This window comes from Panthera onca, chromosome D1 (assembly GCF_046562875.1).
Source record: "Panthera onca isolate mPanOnc1 chromosome D1, mPanOnc1 haplotype 2, whole genome shotgun sequence".
Classification (NCBI taxonomy): Eukaryota; Metazoa; Chordata; class Mammalia; order Carnivora; family Felidae; genus Panthera; species Panthera onca.
Window position 1 is genome coordinate 110,758,081 of NC_138348.1, and position 19,434 is coordinate 110,777,514.

The 19,434-nt window shown below is 38.2% G+C and overlaps 1 protein-coding gene and 1 long non-coding RNA gene across 10 annotated transcripts in view; one reads left to right on the forward strand and one right to left on the reverse strand.

The window, feature by feature from the left end:
- LOC132660804 (uncharacterized) overlaps positions 1-19,434 on the forward strand; it is a 205,194-nt gene that overhangs the window by 148,900 nt on the left and 36,860 nt on the right. The window lies entirely within an intron of this gene.
- Positions 1,414-19,434, reverse strand: part of LOC132675220 (guanylate cyclase soluble subunit alpha-2-like) — a 239,115-nt gene continuing 221,094 nt past the window's right edge. For 5 of the 9 annotated variants that reach the window (XR_014135330.1, XR_014135327.1, XR_013549994.2 and 2 more), the window contains 7 exons: positions 15,316-15,375; positions 13,841-13,966; positions 9,272-9,796; positions 4,798-4,995; positions 3,184-3,290; positions 1,903-1,941; positions 1,458-1,542 (listed from right to left, as the gene is read on the reverse strand). The gene's annotated coding sequence lies outside the window, so the exon portion shown is untranslated. Of the gene's footprint in view, positions 1,543-1,902; positions 1,942-3,183; positions 3,291-4,797; positions 4,996-9,271; positions 9,797-13,840; positions 13,967-15,315; positions 15,376-19,434 lie in introns of all 9 variants that reach the window. The other 4 variants (XM_081790403.1, XM_081790404.1, XR_014135329.1 and 1 more) reach the window with 4 other exon arrangements.

A 19,434-nucleotide genomic window follows, 5' to 3' on the forward strand; every position in this document is an offset into this window, starting at 1 on the left:
CATGACCCTGCTGGGAATAAGTAAATTGTCGGAGAGGCAGGCTGCACACAAGTTTTCAACCCTCACCATCTTTAAATGTACACAGTACACTTCACAATATACTTACTGTTTTTCTCATTTGCTTATTCATTCATTCGTCATACAATATTGAGAATTTATGAATAGCTTTGGAAACATTAAATACATTGAAATGTAGCTTATTTCAAAATGTAATGCTATCCATCTTTAACCAACTAGACTGATTTTCCCATTTCTAATACTACTTCTTCTCTTATTTGTCCTCAGGATTCAGTAATAGTCTCCCTGTCATCTTGGGTTTTCTAAAATTCCCCCTGGTTTCCCCTTACATAAGATTCTTTTGCATGTACAATGGCCTCACATCTTTCAAGTCTTGAAGGGTGGGTATCTGTAATATTTTTAGATTGTGCATGCCTTAAAAACTGGCACACTTTGTTAAATCTGTTGTGTTTTCCTCATATAATTTAGGTATGGACATTTAGTGTATGATAAATGCTTGGCAAATATTTCACATCTATTTGCTGCTTAGTATGGTCACGATTCCCAGGTTGAGTTATTCCTCTTACTCTCTAGTTAATTTGGATATATGAGAAGACCTTTCTCAGCAGTTTCAGACTTGTACTGCATCTGTCTGGCAGCCAGAATCCATTCTGTTGCTCTCTCAACTGGTTCCTATAATATCTTTTTGGTATCCTAAGCCAGAGTAGATTTCTGTTTCTAGCCTTTGCTTATGGCCAACATGAATCCTTTAGTGTAACCGATCCAGGAATTCACAAACATTACAAGTAAATACATTTTAAGTGTAGACACACATATTCACTTAGAGAACACTGTGAAAACTGCATTTTTTTTAAAGTTTGCTGTACTTTGTTTTTTCATTCTAGAAGTAACAGGTAGAAATTAAAAATTTTGGCCAAAGAAAATCTTTATAATTCCAGCTCCACAATAAGCTTTGGATTGGGAAATATGATTGCATTTTTGTCCGTTTCTCCCTATCTTTTTTTATCTATTCACTTTGGAGCCTTTTTCTTTTTCTACTTCATATGGAAATCTTTCATGACATACTTATCAGTTGCCTCATACTCTTTGTTATCCTCTTTGCTTTAAGTCTGTCGACTTCCCTTGAGAAATTTAAATAAAACAAAAGGGAGGTGCAAGGTACTGAATATTGTATCAGGAACAATGTTCTGTGTTGTACGTCCTTCAATTATTTTTAATATTTCTGTGAGCCATCTGTATACTCTGTTAATAATATTGGAGTCAGCAATCCATGTGCAGAGGCAGTGATGCAAACAAGGGCTCACTTTTATTTTGGCTTGTGTTAGTGCCTTCCTGGTCCTAGAGGTCCATTGTTTGGTCACTCACACAAACACACACCTGCAGGATGTGGCTCTGTGAGGGTGGTCAGGAGAGGCACATCAATCTCAGAAGAGAAGGGAAGGGAGAGCAGACAAGGCAGGATGAAAGCAAGTCTCAAGTGGAGTCCTCTTCAAGTTCAATTGCTTTTGCAGCTTTTCTCTTGCCCTTTGTACAGAGTTGGAAGTGTGACATTTTGAAGTTAGTTTTTATAGAAACAAATGTCAGGAGAGGTGAGTCATTCTAATATCTCTAAAAATAAATCCAGGTTGTCAAAGAAATCAAAACTTTGTCCTCAAGTTTAGCCTGAAAGAGAGCAAGAGTCTTCCCACCCTGTGGGTTGTGCAGCTGCTTGAGGTAATCCCAGAATTTGAGGGCAGCACGGGGCTGCAAAGGTTGAAAATAGGTAGTAGAAAGAGCTTGGGAGTTGGTCTTTATTTAACTGGAACGTAGCCCTCAGGAAATGTACTATATTGAGAAGAAGAGAAAGGATTTGACTGTTTCAAATGAGGGCTAAGACAGGCTTACCTCCATTGTTCAGATTTGAAGTGTAGCTTTATCAGCAGCCTAGAAAGTTAACATGTGATAATAAGCATCCATAGTGGAATGAATCAAGAGGGAGAAAAAAAATCTCCAAATCCCTCAGGGGGAAGTTTAGGATCCTAGGCTAGGCCCAGCATGTGCCCTAATGTAGATACATCAGTGTCAAAAGGAAATGAAAATTGAGTTCCAACTTCAGGGTCAGTACAGCTGTCTGTGTTTGGTTTTCTCCCATGTTCCTTCTCTGTAGCCCTCTCTCCCATTTCAACAGACATCCAGTATCCTTTGGCTTACTTGTGCAGGGCTGGCCAAAGAATAAGTGAATATTTTGTCCTGCCCGTTCTCTTGAGAATAGAAAGTGATCACATTTTGTTGTTGTTGGTTTATGTGTCCTAATGAGAACATCCCTGCATTGTGCTAGGGATTAGTGTTAGGATGCAGAGCAAGAAAAAGTCTGTATGATGGAGCTTCCACTGCATTGTGAAAACCAAACAGTAACCATACAAACAATAAGTAAATAGTATAACTGATGTGGGGTCATTGAGCACAAGGGTCAACAAAGAATTCTTGAGACATTTTACAGTGCAAAAATGTGTTTTATATTATAGCCCAGGAACAGGACCACTCAGTGGCAGAAAGAGCCACTCTGTGATTGTGAAACGTAACTGATAATATATTTTTAAGCTGGGGATGGGGAGTTGGTTAGAGATTACAGAAGTCTCCAAAGGGATTTCCTTATGTTAAAGAAAATTTAAAGGATCCTGGAGGCCTGGCTATTGTCAAGCTGAGGTTGCTTTTAGTCTCTAGTAAAGCATTAACATTAAGGCAGTTGTGAGTTCCTTGAGGGATGTCACACGCTGCATATCTCAGGGACTTATCAATGAGCTGCAAGTTTTAAGGAAATTTAATTTTATCTACATTTCTCTTGCCTTTGTTCTCCTCATCATTTTCCCCCTGACCTTTAAATCTTTAAGATTGCTGAGGGTGGAAAGTCTTCTCTTCTATATCTTCTTCCTACTGAATAGGGGCATAGGGATGTCTCTACCTATGGGTGGACATTGGTCAGTTGGGGAATTTATATACTGGAGTAACCAAAGGCAGAGGCAGCCCAGTACAAGGTAGACAATATATATGAATTTCCTTGAGTAGAAAGGATCATCTGTCAGCCGGCAGTTGTGGCAGTGAAGGAGTCTTGGCACCAGGCAGAGAAACATCAGAAAACACAACAAAATAAGATTAATATGAGAAAAAGAAGCCCAATAAAAAGACCTGATACTTGTCCAAAATCCTCTTCCAGTCCAGGAGTTTACAGAGCGAGGTCATTTAAAACACCAATCTGTATCTTTTAGCAGTCGTGTTTACATTTTTGTGATAATCTGCAACATACAGAACATTCTGTTTTAATAATGAAGCATGTTCCTCCTGCTGCTCTTAAGACATCTCAGACCATTCAAGGGGCGCCTAGGTGGCTCAGTCTGTTGAGCATCTAACTTCACCTCAGGTCATGATCTCAGGGTTTGTGAGTTCTTGTACCACATTGTGCTCTCTGCTGTCAGCACAGAACCTGCTTCAGATCCTCTGTCCCTCTCTCTCTCTCTGCCCCTCTTCCACTCACTCACTTTCTATCAAAATAACAAAAAAAGAAAAAAGAAAAACCTCTTCTGTGGGGCACCTGGGTGGCTCAGTCGGTTAAGCGTCCGACTTCGGCTCAGGTCACGATCTCATGGTCTGTGAGTTTGAGCCCCGTGTCGGGCTGTGTGCTGACAGCTCAGAGCCTGGATCCTGCTTTGGATTCTGTATCTCCTTCCTCTCTACCCCTCCCCTGCTCATGCTCTGTCTCTCTCCGTCTCTAAAATAAATAAAAACATTAAAAAAAAATTTTTTTTAATAAGACATCTCAGACTGTTCAATTTTGCTTTACGCATTTGAGTTATTTCAATGTTTCATAACATAATGCTATTTTGAGAGTCACTTAAGGCCTTAATTGTGTAGCAGGTGGTGTTAGCCATCATATAGACTCTGTTTTATTTGGCAAGCAATTCGGTAATTAATAAGTGGAACTTCTATGGAAACAAAAGAAAATTTTCAGTTAATGGTTGTAGAAAATTACAAACTTAGTGTCCCAGTCTCCAGTGCTACCAATGAGAAGATTTTTAGGTGTCAGAATTGAAGCATCCTCAGATGGAGTGGGATCAGGCAGCAGGAATCAGATGACTTTTGGTTTGTAATTCAAATGTCTCTGGTGATCCTTTTGAATGACCCATAGAGCAACAAGCACGAAGATTCTCCATACACAAGCTTTGTGCCCATTTCTCTGAAGTCCACCCCAAATTGTGCAGCATCAATATTCAGGGCTTCAGGGAAAAGGGAAACTTTAGTTTTTAATGACTTTAAATTATGATACTGAAGAAATACTGGAAACTTTAGTTTGGAGAGCCATAGCCAGATATTTCAGAAACCCAGAAGAATTCATATTCTAGTGCACTTTACAGTAAATAGTATTAAAATCTAATAACTACAAAGATGTGTTATGGAAGCATATTTTCTCTATATAATCACCATCATTTTTATCAAAGATAGCCAGCCAAATAAAGACTACTTTGTATGTAAGATAAGTCCAGTTTTACTAAACTTGGCATAATCATTTAGATACACTCATCAGGAATAATGATTGATCATCATATATCTATTAAAATATGCCTTGCTGGAACTTTTTATAAAGGAATCTAGATTGAACTTTTAATCACCTCTTGAGGTCAGAGGCCATGCCAAGTCATCAGAGTTGACTTCAGTGCCTGTAGATTTGGGAAAATTCCTCTTGCCAAGGGCCCCACAATATCCTGAGGTTCCTGCACCTGCCAGGAAGTGACATTCTTTACTCACGTGGTAAGGCTGCTGGGAACTCTGTAATAAGCAAGGTATCATGCCAACATTTCCAAAGGTGCTTTATTGACTCCGTGCTTCATAAAGTCAGCCGTAGTTCCTTAAAACTGTATGGTCATATCTGAGTCTATGCATGTCTGTCAAACATGACATTCCAGTCAAAGCTTTGGTAATATAACTGATGTTTCCAGTGGTTTCCTGTTACAAGGAGAACAGATTCTCATTAAACTTATGCAAATGATTATAATTGCCACAGAAGAACGAATATTCACTGACAGTTTCTGAGTTTCAGAGGGTTCAGGTAGGGAGAAAAGTTAAATGCTTCAATTTGTTCACAAAGGAATATTTATAATATTTTTGTATATCATGGGTATCTTAAGAGGAAGTAACCTTGATCTGGAAGAACAAACATTAGAGAAGCAACAGTGTTTCAAACAGGGGTCACAAATACTATAATCATCTTTCTCAATTCATTTAGTCCCATGTTACTAATTCTTGTCCGGTTTGAATACAGCTTTTTCCATTAGTTCTGGAAATTCTTACCCATTTCAGTTTTGTGATTTTAAAGATACCAAAAACCTACACTTGGGGGCAACTGGTTGGCTCAGTTGGTTAAGCATCCGACTCTGTTTTGGCTCAGGTCATGATCTCATGTTCATAAGATCAAGCTCCTCACTAGGCTCCACACGAGGCATGGAGACTGTTTAAGATTCTCTCTCCCTCTGCTCTTCACCCACTTGTGCTCTGCCTCTCTCTCTCTCTCTCTCAAAAACAAAATAAAACCAAAAACCTGTATTTGTCAAAAGTCATTTTAATGAGTCTTCCTGAAGATTAAATACATTTTTCTAGAGAATAACTATAAATGACAAAAGACTCAAAAATGAACATGGTTAAAGAAAGAGTTCATTACAATAGAGCTGACAAGGAAATCCAGTTATTTCTATAACACTTGACTAATCAGAATACCAAGTGAGGGCCTTATACCAAAACATATTAAAACTTTAGAAATTACATATAATTCCTGGAACAGTTATAGCATTTATCCAAACAATACAACCTAAGGCTTATTATTCCCTTGACAGTGCTTCCCAAATAACTTCACATACCAAATAAACCAGCCTAATTAATCAAAAAGACTTCATTTACAACTCAAATGTCATGAAGCTTGTCAAAAACCTCAGAAAAATTTAAAGCTCATACCTAAGTAGGATGACAGATCATTATAAAACTAGTATTTACATTTAAGCAAGGGAGCAATAAGGAATTTTACAGGAAATTATATATAAAAACATAGCTTCTTTGATACTGACAAAGTTTTGTTGTTGTTGTTTTTATTTTTATTTTATTTTTTTATTGTAGAGAGAGGATGTGAGTAGGGGAGAGGGAGAGAAAGAATCTCCATGCTGAGCATGGAGCGTGATGCAGAGCTCAATCCCACAGCACCAAGAACATGACCTGAGCCAAAATCAAAAGTTGGATGCTCAACCAAATGAGTCTCCCAGGTGCCCTATATTGAGGAAGTTTTCACTATCATAAGTAATCAAAGATGAGGAAGACAAAACATAGAAACCTTGTTTTTCTGGGAAGATAAAAAAAAAAAAAAAACTTTGTCTATAATTCCTATTAAGAACAGACCCACAAATCAAGAAAACTTTGTCTTTTTAATAAAGAGAATAGCAGAATGTCAATCTTACACCAGTGTACTTTTAAAGTCCATTCATTTGAACTTTTCTCTTGACCACACATCAAATTCTTTTGCAAAGACTGCCCTTCACAAACCTTGCACAATTTTCTTTTTCATTCAGATTTTGTCCTAAGCCTTTTCTCTCTAAATAATCTTATTTTAGGAGAAAATTACTTTCTTTTTTCCTCAGCAAAATATATTTCGATTCCTTTTATCTTTCTCATATACCTCCTCCTTTCCTGCACACTGTTTTGCTTCTCCCATCACCCCCAAGTGTCCTAACCATATTTATCAGAACTTTGATCCAGTGAAAAGCAAGCAGTGATTGACATGGAAATGTTGGGGTTCAGAGCAAATGGTCAAGAGAGAATTCTTGAGATGTTTTAGGTGTGAAAAGGTGGTTTTATTAAAACATGGGGATAGGTCCCCTGGACAGAAAGACCTGCATTGGAGTCGTGAGGAGTGACTGATTATATACTTCCACATTGGGAGGGGGTTAGGGATAGCTTAAGTCTCTAAGAAATTTTGGAAACAAGGTTTCCAGGACCTTGAGGTGGCTAGCTGTTAAGAAAATGTCATTTAATGGGGTGCCTGTGGGGCTCAGTCAATTAAGCATCCAACTCTTGGTTTCAGCTCAGGTCATGATCTCATGATTTGTGAGTTCCAGCTACATCAGGCTCTGGGCTGACAGCATGGAACCTGTTGGGATTCTCTGTCTCCCTCTCTGCCCCTCTACTGCTCCCTGCTTGCTCTCTCTCTCTCTCTCAAAATAAATAAATAAACTTTAAAAAGATTTTTAAAAAAGAAAACGTCATTCATTACTGTTTAGTAAAACCTCAGTCATTAAACCCTTCAGATGTGTATCAGTGGGTCATATGCTTGAGGGATGTTTGCCATCATCATATATCTTGGGGGGTAAAGATAAAGGAAGTTTCCAAAGGAAGTGGGTTTTTTTATTTGTTTGTTTTGGGTTTTTTTGTTTGTTTTTAGAGAGAGAGAGAGTAAGTGGAAGAGGTTACAAGAGTAACTTGTCAATGGGTTGTAGTAGTAAGGAAATTTAATTTTTTATGCCTTTGTCTCCAAAATCAGTAACCAGTTGTGAACTGTTACACACCAGAATTCTCTATATTTGAACTTTATAAATACAATTTGCAATTCCTAAAAACATGCTTTTCCATAGTACAGTCTTACAGCAAAACACAGGGCACGTTTACCAACAGACCCAAGAATCCTGAGTTTGTGTGCAATGAGATACCAAAAACACAAACCTACATCAGTAATCAAAGCTTCAGTATTTTATCTTATTTGGAGAAGACTTATATATCCAGTGAATTCAATCCAGTTTATCATCTAACTTAGTAAAAGTTGAAAGTTTTAGATTACCAAATATTTTGAAAGCTCTGAAACTTTTTATTTATTCATTCTACTTGTTTTTTAACAATAACCCATGAAACCTTTGAGACAGAAAAAGTTAACCTTCATATGAAGTCATATTTTTTGCTGAAAAATTGCAACAGAAATAACACACGCTTATTTGGCTTTCAGTAAACCTTGGTAGAATTAAAGTTTTATATTTAATGCTGCTAACTCTAAAGATGTGTATCTTAAACTAACACACTTAAATTAGTTTGAATACAGAATATGATGCACCTATGTCCACTTAAAAGTCAGTTCTTCACTGTCAACTTTTCCCTGGGGCACTTGTGGGAAAATCTGAAGTGGGTGGTTGAAGTCCAGGGAGGAGTCCCTGGACACCCCGTTGATTAAGGAGGTGCTCGAGTTTGAATCTCATAAAGGTGTGGCCCAAGAGCTTGGAGTGCTAGTCGCTCCTTGAAAGCGAGGTTAGGAGGACCAGGAGCCAGTGGCACTGGAGGCACAGAGGGTGGTATAGGAGTGGATTATGCAAGCCACACCCACAGCGGTGCAGAAACAGAATGGACAAGGGGAAGGCAAAAGAGGCGAGGCTCCACCAGCAAGGCCGGAGGCAGATAAGAGCCCAGAGGGCAGAGAAAGAAGCTTCCCAATCCTAAAGCTGGTCAGCTCAGACAGATGAACAGATACACGTTTTCTTTTCACCAGCAAAAAGTGAAAATAGGCAGTCCATGTTGGGCAGGGGAAGACAAGGAACCGCCCTGAAACAAAGGAGTTTGGGCAGCTGCTTGGGAAGATTCCCTCAAGTCCCCATCCCATGCTACACTAACCAGACAATTGGCCCCCATTATCATAACCATTAACCTGGGAAATGAATGAGGGAGAAAAATCCCCCATACAAGAGTCAGGCCACATTTGTCCAATCCTCTTAAGATATACTTCACATCTTGAAAAGAAACAAAGATGAGACAGTAATTCAGGAAGAAGAGGGAAGTATGTACAGGATCTTAGCAGAGATGGGGTATTGAAGTTTAAGAATGCATTAAAGGGCCATTTTCCCTCATTTAAGGAGTACTGAGGCCACGTGTTAATGGAGAAGAAGACAGGTTTTTTTCTTCTTTATATCTTTCAATCCACATTGGCTCCAACGGGTTAACAGAATAAAATACATGAAAACAAAATTAACCAAGGAGGTAACAGATATGCACACTGAAAACTACAAACATTGCTGGAAGAAATTACAGAAGAAACCAATACAGGCACACCTCAGAGATAGTGCAGGTTTGGTTCCAGACCGCTGCAAAAAAGTAAGTTGAATGAATTTTTTTCTTTCCCAGTGCATATAAAATTTATGATTACACTATATTGTAGTCTCTTAAGTATGCAATAGCATTATTTCTAACAAACCAATGTATATACCTTAATTTAAAAATATTGCTAAACAACGTTAATCATCACCCGAGCTTTCAGTGAGTCTTAATCTTTGTGCTGGTGGAGGGTCTTGCCTCGATGTTGATGATTGCTGACTGATGACTGATCATGGTGGTGGTTGCGGAAGGTTCAGGCAGCTGTGGCAATTTCTTAAAAGGAGCCAACAATGGTGTCTGCCTCCTTGACTGACACTTCCTTTCATGAGCTATTTCTCTGTAGCATGTGATGCTGTTTCAAAGCATTTTATACACAACAGAACTTCTTTCAAAACTGAAATGATTCCTCTCAAACTCTACTGCTGCTTTATCAACAAAGTTTATGTAATATTCTAAATCCTTTGTTGTAATGTCAACAGTCATGACAGCATCTTTAGCAGGAATAGATTCCGTCTTAAGAAACCATTAATAGAAACAACTCCTCATTCATTAAAGTTTTATCATGGGATTGCAGCACTTTTGATATAATCATGAAAACATTTGAAAACGTGACATGGAGACATGAAGTAAACAAATCCTGTTGAGAAATGACACGAATAGACTTGCTTGATGCAGAGTTACTACAGACTTTTCGTTTGTTAAAAAAAAAAAAAAAAGCACTATCTGTAATAAGGTATGCCTGTAAGTAGAAAGGCATCCCATGTTCATTGACTAGAAAACTTAAATTGTTAAAATGTCAGTACTACTCAAAATGATCTACAGATTCAGAGCAATCATATTAAACATTGACTTTTTTTGCGGATGTAGAAAAATTTATCATAAAATTCATATGGAGTTGCAAAGGACCTTGAATAGCCAAAACAATCTGAAAAAAAAAAAAAGTTGATCTTACCCTTCCTGATTTCAAAACTTAATGCAAAGCTACAGTTGTAGAAACACTGTGGTGGTGGCATGAAGACAGGTATACAGAACAATAAATGGGATTAACAGTTCACAAACCCTCACATATACAGTCAAGTGATTTTTATGAGGGTGTCAAATGGATTCAGTGGGAAAGAAAAGTCTTTTCAAAAAAATGATTGTGGGAAAACTGGACATTGAAAACAATGCAAAAAATTTTAGATCCTTGTGTTATACCATATCTAATTAACTCAGATATATCTAGAACATATAAAGAAAACTTGTACAACTCAACAGAAAAACAACTCAATGTAAAAATTGGGCAAAGAATGTGAATAGACATTTCTCCAAAGAAGATACGCTCATGGCAAAATAAGCACAGAGGATGTTCAGTATCACTAATCATTAGGGAAATACCAGAACCACGACGGGATACCACTTTACAGCCATTAATTAGGCTACCTATTATTAAAAAACAAAAAGAATGTTTACAAAATTAGTGTTGGTGAAGTTGTGGAGAAATCAGAACCCATGTGCACTAGTGGTCAGAATGAAAAATGGAGCAGCTGCTAAGGAAACCAGTATGGTAGTTTCTCAAAAATAAAGTTTAAAACTAGAACTACCATATCATCTAGCGATTCTCCTTCTGGGTATATACTCAAAAGAATTTAAAGGAAGGACCCAAACAGTTATTCGTACCCCCATGCTCATACCAGCATTACTAACAATAGCCAAAATGTGAAAGAACCCAAGTGTCTATCAGTTGATAAAGGGATAAACACGATGTGGTATATGCGTGCATTAGAATATTTTTCAGCCTTTAAAACATATGGAATTCTGGTACATGTTAGAACATACATGAGCCTTGAAAAAGTTAGGCTAACTGAAACAAGCCAGTTAGAAAAGGACACTTACTGTATTATTCTACTTACCTGAAGCATGTAGATCAGTCAAATCCATAGAGATAGAAACCAGAATAATGGTGACTAGGGACTGGTGGGAGGAGGTATGGGAGTTGCCTTTTCATGGGTATAGAGTTCCAGTTTGGGGTGATGAAAACGTCCCAGAAATGGATAGTATTGATAGTTGTGCCATGATGTGTATCTACTTAATGCCACTGAACTGTACACTTAACAGTAGTAATTTTTTAAATGTTTCTTTTTGAGAGAGAGAGACAGCATGAGCAGGGAAGTGGCAGAGAGAGAGAGACAGAGGATCTGGAGGAGGCTCTGTGCTGACAGCAGAGAGCCCAATGTGGGGCTCAAACTCATGAACCGTGAGATCACGACCTGAGCTGAAGTCCAGCGCTTAACCGAATGAGCCACCTGTGTGCTCCGAAAAATAGTAAATTTTATGCTACATGTATTTTACCACAATAAAAAATAAATGTCATAGTATGGGAGTAGGGAGGCATATAGGAAATTTCATTACTTTTCTCCTAATTTTGCTGTGAACCTGAGTGTGATCCTTAAAAATGTTATGACATTCCGTTTCCTTGTGGTTGTCTACTTGTAAAGTACAACGGTTGAGATAAATTTTACAACATTTTGGCCAGGGCCAGCAACAAAGAAAAGGCAGTAATCTGTCATATTCCCATCATCCCACTCTGAGGTGTATTCTGTGGCCATATTGCATTCGCTGTACCATTGCAAAGTGGCTGTACCATTTGCATTCCCACAAGCAATGAATTAGTTTCTGTTGCTCTATGTTCTCATAAGCATTTGGCATTGTCAATATTCCAGATTTTGACTGATCTATTGGGTATGCAGTGGCATTACCTTGTTGTTTTAATTGGAATTTTCCTAATGGCATATGGTAGAAAACTAGAAGAGAACTATTTGCATTGATTTGGATCTCTGGGGGGAAATGGTGACAACCATTGCCTTATTTGTGAGATAAACTGGTTTATACCTGTTGTCCCAGTGTATTATTTACAACACCTTTTCATTCTCAAAGTGTCGTCATTTGGACAACAAATTAAGAGGTTATGTGTGTTTTTAGAATCATTTTGTTAGACACCTGAAACATTAGAAAAATATGTCTTTCCAATGATGAGTTTTAGTCTATGCAGCAAGAATATCCAATGGGGTAAAGGGAGAATGTGTTATTCATACATATATTGTTTGAAAAAAAAAACGCAATGCATTTCCAAAGCTATAGCCTTTCCTTTGTGTTATAAGCCTTTTTTCTTTTCTCTATATTTAAAAGGTTTTCTGTAATTTAATAGTCACACTGAAATAAATCAGTTTGAGTGCTCAACCCAAACTGCCAAAAAACAAGCTGACTTCTTAAAAAGTAAAAAATAATAATAATTTAAAAATGTAGAAAAAGGCTGAGTATACCACGACCCCCAAACCTAAGGATTAAATATTCAACATCTGCAATGCCATCTGCTTTTAAATGTCGATGCCACTTTCAGAACTTTTCCCAATGATCAGTGAAACTTGAAATCATGCAGGAGAAGTGCAGTAATACTAAAAGGGAGTTGGGGGGGGGGGGGTGGGGAGATGAGAGTCAAAGCATAGAGGTAGAAGAACCCGGGCTAAGTTTCTCCCAACTTGAATTTGGAAGTAAAATTCCTAAGTAAAACACAGGGAACCTCAAAGTGTTGTTCCCACGCAGTCACATCCTCCATTTCTCCTACCCACTCTCGGGAAAGAAAAAGCTAAAGCTTTTAGATCAGATTGAAATCACTGAGGAAAAGGTATTAATACGCGCCTAATGCTCAGGCCCTCAGGATAAACTCCCATTGACGTCAGCAGGAGGTTTCTTTGCAGAACAGTTGTGAATCCATCTCAATATGTCTCCACTGTGTTATTTAGAGCACTGCCATTTTAGGAAGGGAGCTTCAAAGACCTCACCTATCAGTGCTGGGAAATTGGCACTCTGAGTCCCAAAAGCCCAGATGCAATAACCTGCTCCTGGCTGTTTCTGCAAGATGCTGCTTGAATTTTGTATTTGCAAGGGAGAAATTGGATGAGAGTTTGCCTGATTCTGGAAAATTAGCTTTCATGGCCATTGTCCATTTAAAAGTGTGAGGACTGGCCATTAGAAATGATGTTGCTAATTTGGAGGAGCCACGAGTTCACTGACAGACATTCAAGCCATGTCTGAACACACACAGACTGGTTAAGGGAGGAGAAACTGGTTATCTTCAGCCACAGACCTTTCTAAAAATTAATGTATCAGCATAGCATCACTGGTTGCAAGGGATAAAGCCCATTTAAGCCAGTTTAAGTTAAGGTAAACTTAGTTTTAGGATAAGGAAAGAAATGAAATAATCCAAGCCACCTGGGGACAGACACTAGAACAGAAAATTCTTTTACACATTCATTCTTTATGTTTTTAGGGCATGAAATTCTCCTTTATCTCTGCTTCCTTCTTTTCTCTCGTTGAGTTTCATATGATTTTACATTCCTCTACTTGCCCTGACACTTCGATTCAATTGTCCACTATCATCTGAATAACATCCCCTGTATCTCCAAGTGCAGCTTCTCAGAAGAAAGAATCTAATTAGTCCCTCTCCATCTACATGCTGGTTCTTCTTGTGTTTGCATTCAACCTAAGCCACATCAGCTGGTGGTGAGGAGTCACTTCCTTCAAAAGGGGCTGTGAATGGGATACATTCTAGAAAGGGTAGTGTGGACTGGGTGAGTGCTCCCATAATGTCTGGATCACAAGTTTATACAAATTAATTAAAATTATTGTGTTCGGTATGGACCTGTGTAGAGATGCCCAAAGTGCTAGCTCTTCTTGCCTTCTCTTCCAGATCAGTATAAAAATTCAGAGAATAGATAACCAGCTTTCAGATGACGATGTTGAGGCCACAGTTTGAGATTTCAGTCTCCTGCAATGGAAATGTATCTTTTAATGTTCATTTATTTTTGAGAGACGGGGGGGAGGGGAGGGGGAGAGAGAGAGAGGGAGACAGAGGATCTGAAGCAGGCTCCCAGGAGGCTGACAGCAGAGAACCCACTGCGGGACTTAAACCCACCAACTGCGAGATCGTGATGTGAGCTGAAGTTGGATGCTTAACCGACTGAGCCACCCAGTTGCCCCAGGTTGATACATTTCTAATATGCTTCTGTTTAACACTCTTTCCCCCCAAATGTGAAGTGAGGAGTTGCTTATATATTACATAAATAATGAGAAGAACGCATTTGGGTTTTGCTAGAAAATGTCAAGATTTCCCAAACATCATGCATTTGGGTTCTACTGAGCTTCGCAATGTATTTTAAGAGACAGTTGGGTAATTGAAATTTTAATCAATATTTGGATGCTCTGTTTTTCTATAGCTTTAATTTCATCTTCTAATTAATTTTTTCTCTAAGGTTAGAATATTCAGTTTATTTTCCTTGAAAGAAAAGTATGTTATTATTTTTGATCGATTCAAATTAGTTTTTACAAAAATTATATATTCTGATATGTGCTGCTAGAGATTTACACAGGGCATGTGATCCACTTCTGGGAAGAACAAACTGCTTTTCCTAATGTATTCAAGGAAGATGAAGAAAAGTCAACAACGCAGTGAAAAAAATTAAATTTCCCTGTTTCCTTTTGACCTATTATCTTGGCCTTAATATTTCATTTGTGGAAAGTTTGATGTGCTTTTTATCTTAATCGCCTTGACATCTTATATTATCGTAATGTGTAAAAATTTCCATTGAACATTTTAGGGCTTTCAAGGTGTAGTTATTACCATGTAGGAGTGTCATGAAACTTAGTTTTGCAATTTACTTATTTTTAACCAACTTGACTTATTCCTCAAAAGTCAAAAGTCAAAAGTCTCTGATGATCTGAGAAGGGGTAGGGAAGGTAAGCAAGATCTTTCAGTTGCTTAATCTCCAGCCAGGAGATGTTATCTGCAGCCAATCTCTGCTAACTCCATTCTGGGCATGGAAATACTCTTGCCTCATATTAGAAACTGCATGCTGAGTGTCTCCTGGCTGTGTAGTTATACACGTCACTTGGTGAATATGTGTGGCAGTGAACATCGAAGGAAATGTCAACTATTAACGATGGGCTTTTTTTTTTTTTAAGTGGGCAACTGAATGATGGATTTAACTTTATTCATTCATTTATTTATTGGACCATTCACTCAATGAAGTAGCAAGTGATTAACAAGTGTTTATCGAACACCTACTATGTACTAGGCACTCTGCTAGATATGGGGATAAATAAATAATAATCCAGTACCTGCTTAAGCTCAGTGGAGAAGACTGTCACACAGATCACTTTCATGTGAAGGCCATGGAACTGTGAGAGGGAAAGAAGGAAGGCATAACTGAGTTTGGGGATCAAAGAATGCCTTTATGTGGGGACAACATTTAGGTAAAGAAATGATGGAGTATATAAACCACAATTTCTTTATCCATTCATCAGTTGATGGACATTTAGGCTTTTTCCACAATTTGGCTATTGTTGAGAGTGCTGCTATAAACATTGGGGTACAAGTGCCCCTATGCATCAGTATTCCTGTATCCCTTGGGTAAATTCCTAGCAGTGCTACTGCTGGGTCATAGGGTAGGTCTATTTTTAATTTTTTGAGGAACCTCCACACTGTTTTCCAGAGCAGCTATACCAGTTTGCATTCCCACCAACAGCACAAGAGGGTTCCCATTTCTCCACATCGTTGCCAGCATCTATAGTCTCCTGATTTGTTGATTTTAGCCACTCTGACTGGCGTGAGGTGGTATCTGAGTGTGGTTTTGATTTGTATTTCCCTGATGAGGAGCGACGTTGAGCATCTTTTCATGTGCCTGTTGGCCATCTGGATGTCTTCTTTAGAGAAGTGTCTATTCATGTTTTCTGCCCATTTCTTCACTGGATTATTTGTTTTTCAGGTATGGAGTTTGGTGAGCTCTCTACAGATTTTGGGTACTAGCCCTTTGTCCGATATGTCATTTGCAAATATTTTTTTCCAGTTAGGTTGATTGTTTCCTTTGCTGTGCAGAAGCTTTTTATCTTCATGAGGTCCCAATAGTTCATTTTTACTTTTAATTCCCTTGCCTTTGGAGATGTGTCAAGTAAGAAATTGCTGCAGCTGAGGTCAAAGACGTTTCTTCCTGCTTTCTCCTCCAGGGTTTGGATGGTTTCTTGTCTCACATTCAGGTCCTTTATCCATTTTGAGTTTATTTTTGTGACTGGTGTAAGAAAGTGGTCTAGTTTCATCCTTCTGCATGTTGCTGTCCAGTTCTCCCAGCACCATTTGTTAAAGAGACTGTCTTTTTTCCATTGGATATTCTTTCCTGCTTTGTCAAAGATGAGTTGGCCATACTTTTGTGGGTCTAATTCTGGGGTTTCTATTCTATTCCTTTGGTCTATGTGTCTGTTTTTGTGCCAATATCATGCTGTCTTGGTGACTAAAGCTTTGTAATAGAGGCTAAAGTCTGGGATTGTGATGGCTCGTGCTTTGGTCTTCTTCAAAATTACTGTGGCTATTTGGGGCCTTTTGTGGTTCCATACAAATTTTAGGATTGCTTGTTCTAGCTTCGAGAAGCATGCTGGTGCAATTTTGATTGGGATTGCATTGAATGTGTAGATAGCTTTGGGTAGTATTGACATTTTATTATTTTTTTAACGTTTATTTATTTTTGAGACAGAGAGAGAGCATGAACAGGGGAGGGTCAAAGAAAGAGGGAGACACAGAATCTGAAACAGGCTCCAGGTTCTGAGCTGTCAGCACATAGCCCGACCCAGGGCTTGAACTCACGGACTGCGAGATCATCACCTGAGCTGAAGTCGGACATTTAATGACTGAGCCACCTAGGCGCCCCAGTATTGACATTTTAACAATATTTGTTCTTCCAATCCATGAGCATGGAATATTTTTCCATTTCTTTCTATCTTCTTCAATTTCCTTCATAAGCTTTCTATAGTTTTCAGCATACAGATCTTTTACATATTTGGTCAGGTTTATTCCTAGGTATTTTATGCTTCTTGGTACAATTGTTGATGGGATAAGTTTCTTCATTTGTCTTTCTGTTGCTTCATTATTAGTGTATAAGAATGCAACTGATTTCTGTACATTGATAGTGTAACCTGCGACTTTGCTGAATTCATATATCAGTTCTAGCAGACTTTTGGTGGGGTCTATCGGATTTTCCATGGATAATATCATGTCATCTGCAAAAAGTGAAAGCTTAACTTCATCTTTGCCAATTTTGATGCCTTTGATTTCCTTTTGTTGTCTGACTGCTGATGCTAGCACTTCCAACACTATGTTAAACAACAGCAGTGAGAGTGGACATCCCTGTCGTGTTCCTGATCCCAGGGAGAAAGCTCTCAGTTTTTCCCCATTGAGGATGATATTAGCTGTGGGCTTTTCATAAATGGCTTTTATGATGTTTAAGTATGTTCCTTCTATCCCCACTTTCTTGAGGGTTTTTATTAAGAAAGGATGCTGAGTTTTGTCAAATGCTTTTTCTGCATCGATTGACAGGATCATATGGTTCTTTTCTTTTATTAATGTGATGTATCACATTGATTGATTTGCAAATGTTGAACCAGCCCTGCATCCCAGGAATGAATCCCACTTGATCATGGTGAATAATTATTTTTATATGCTATTGAATTCGATTTGCTAGTACCTTTTTGAGAATTTTTGCATCCATATTCATCAGGGATTTTGGCCTGTAGTTCTCTTGATTTGCTGGGTCTCTGGTTTAGGAATCAAAGTGATGCTGGCTTCAAAGAATGAGTCTGGAAGTTTTCCTTCCCTTTCAATTTTTTGGAATAGCTTGAGAAGGATAGGTATCATCTCTGCTTTAAATGTCTGGTAGAATGCCCCTGGGAAGCCATCTGGTCCTGGACTCTTATTTGTTGGGAGATTTTTGATAACTGATTCAATTTATTCACTCGTTATGGGTGTATTCAAATTTTTTCTTTCTTCCTGTTTGAGTTTTGGAAGTGTGTGGGTGTTTAGGAATTTGTCCATTTCTTCCAGGTTGTCCAGTTTGTTGGCATGTAATTTTTCATAGTATTCCCTGATAATTGCTTGTATTTCTGAGAGACTGGTTGTAATAATTCCATTTTCATTCATGATTTTATCTATTTGGGTCACCTCCCTTTTCTTTTTGAGAAGCCTGGCTAGAGGTTTATCAATTTTGTTTGTTTTTTCAAAAAAACAACCCTTGGTTTCATCGATCTTCTCTACAGTTTTTTTAGATTGTATATTGTGTATTTCTGCTCTGATCTTTATTATTTCTCTTCTTCTGCTGGGTTTGGGGTGTGTTTGCTCTTCTGCTTCTGTTGCCATTAGGTGTGCTGTTAGATTTTGTATTTGGGATTTTTCTTGTTTCTTGAGATAGGCCTGGATTGCAATGTATTTTCCTCTCAGGACTGCCTTCGCTGCATCCCAAAGCATTTGGATTGTTATATTTTCATTTTCATTTGTTTTCATGTATTCTTTTAATTTCTACTCTAGTTGCCTTGTTGACCCATTCTTTATTTAGTAGGGTGTTCTTTAACCTCCATGCTTTTGGAGGTTTTTCAGACTTTTTCCTGTGGTTGATTTCAAGCTTCATAGCATTATGGTCTGAAAGTATGCATGGTATAATTTCAATTCTTGTAAACTTATGAAGGGCTGTTTTGTGACCCAGCATATGATCAATCTTGGAGAATGTTCCATGTGCACTCTAGAAGAAAGTATGTTCTGTTGCTTTGGGATGCAGAGTTCTAAATATATCTGTCAAGCCCATCTGGTCCAATGTATCATTCAGGCCCCTTGTTTCTTTATTGATCCTGTGTCTAGATGACCTATCCATTGTTGTAAGTGGAGTATTAAAGTCCCCTGGAATCACCACATTCTTATCAATAAGGTTGCTTATGTTTGTGATTGTTTTATATATTTGGGGGCTCCTGTATTCGGCACATAGACATTTATAATTGTTAGCTCTTCTGATGGATAGACCCTGTAATTATTATATAATGCCCTTCTTCATCTCTTGTTACAGCCTTTAATTTAAAGTCTAGTTTGTCTGATATGAGTATGGCTACTCCAGCTTTCTTTTGAGTTCCAGTAGCACGATAGATAGTTCTCCATCCCCTCACTTTCAATCTGAAGGTGTCCTCAGGTCTAAAATGAGTCTCTTGTATACAGAAAATAGATGGGTCTTGATTTTTTATCCATTCTGATACCCTATGTCTTTTGGTTGGAGCATTTAGTCCATTCACATTCAGTGTTATTATAGAAAGATAAGGGTTTAGAGTCATTGTGATGTCTGTAGGTTAGGTTTCATGTTTGTAGTGATGTCTCTGGTACTTTGTGGTCCTTGCAACATTTCACTCACAGAATGCCCCTTAGGATCTCCTGTA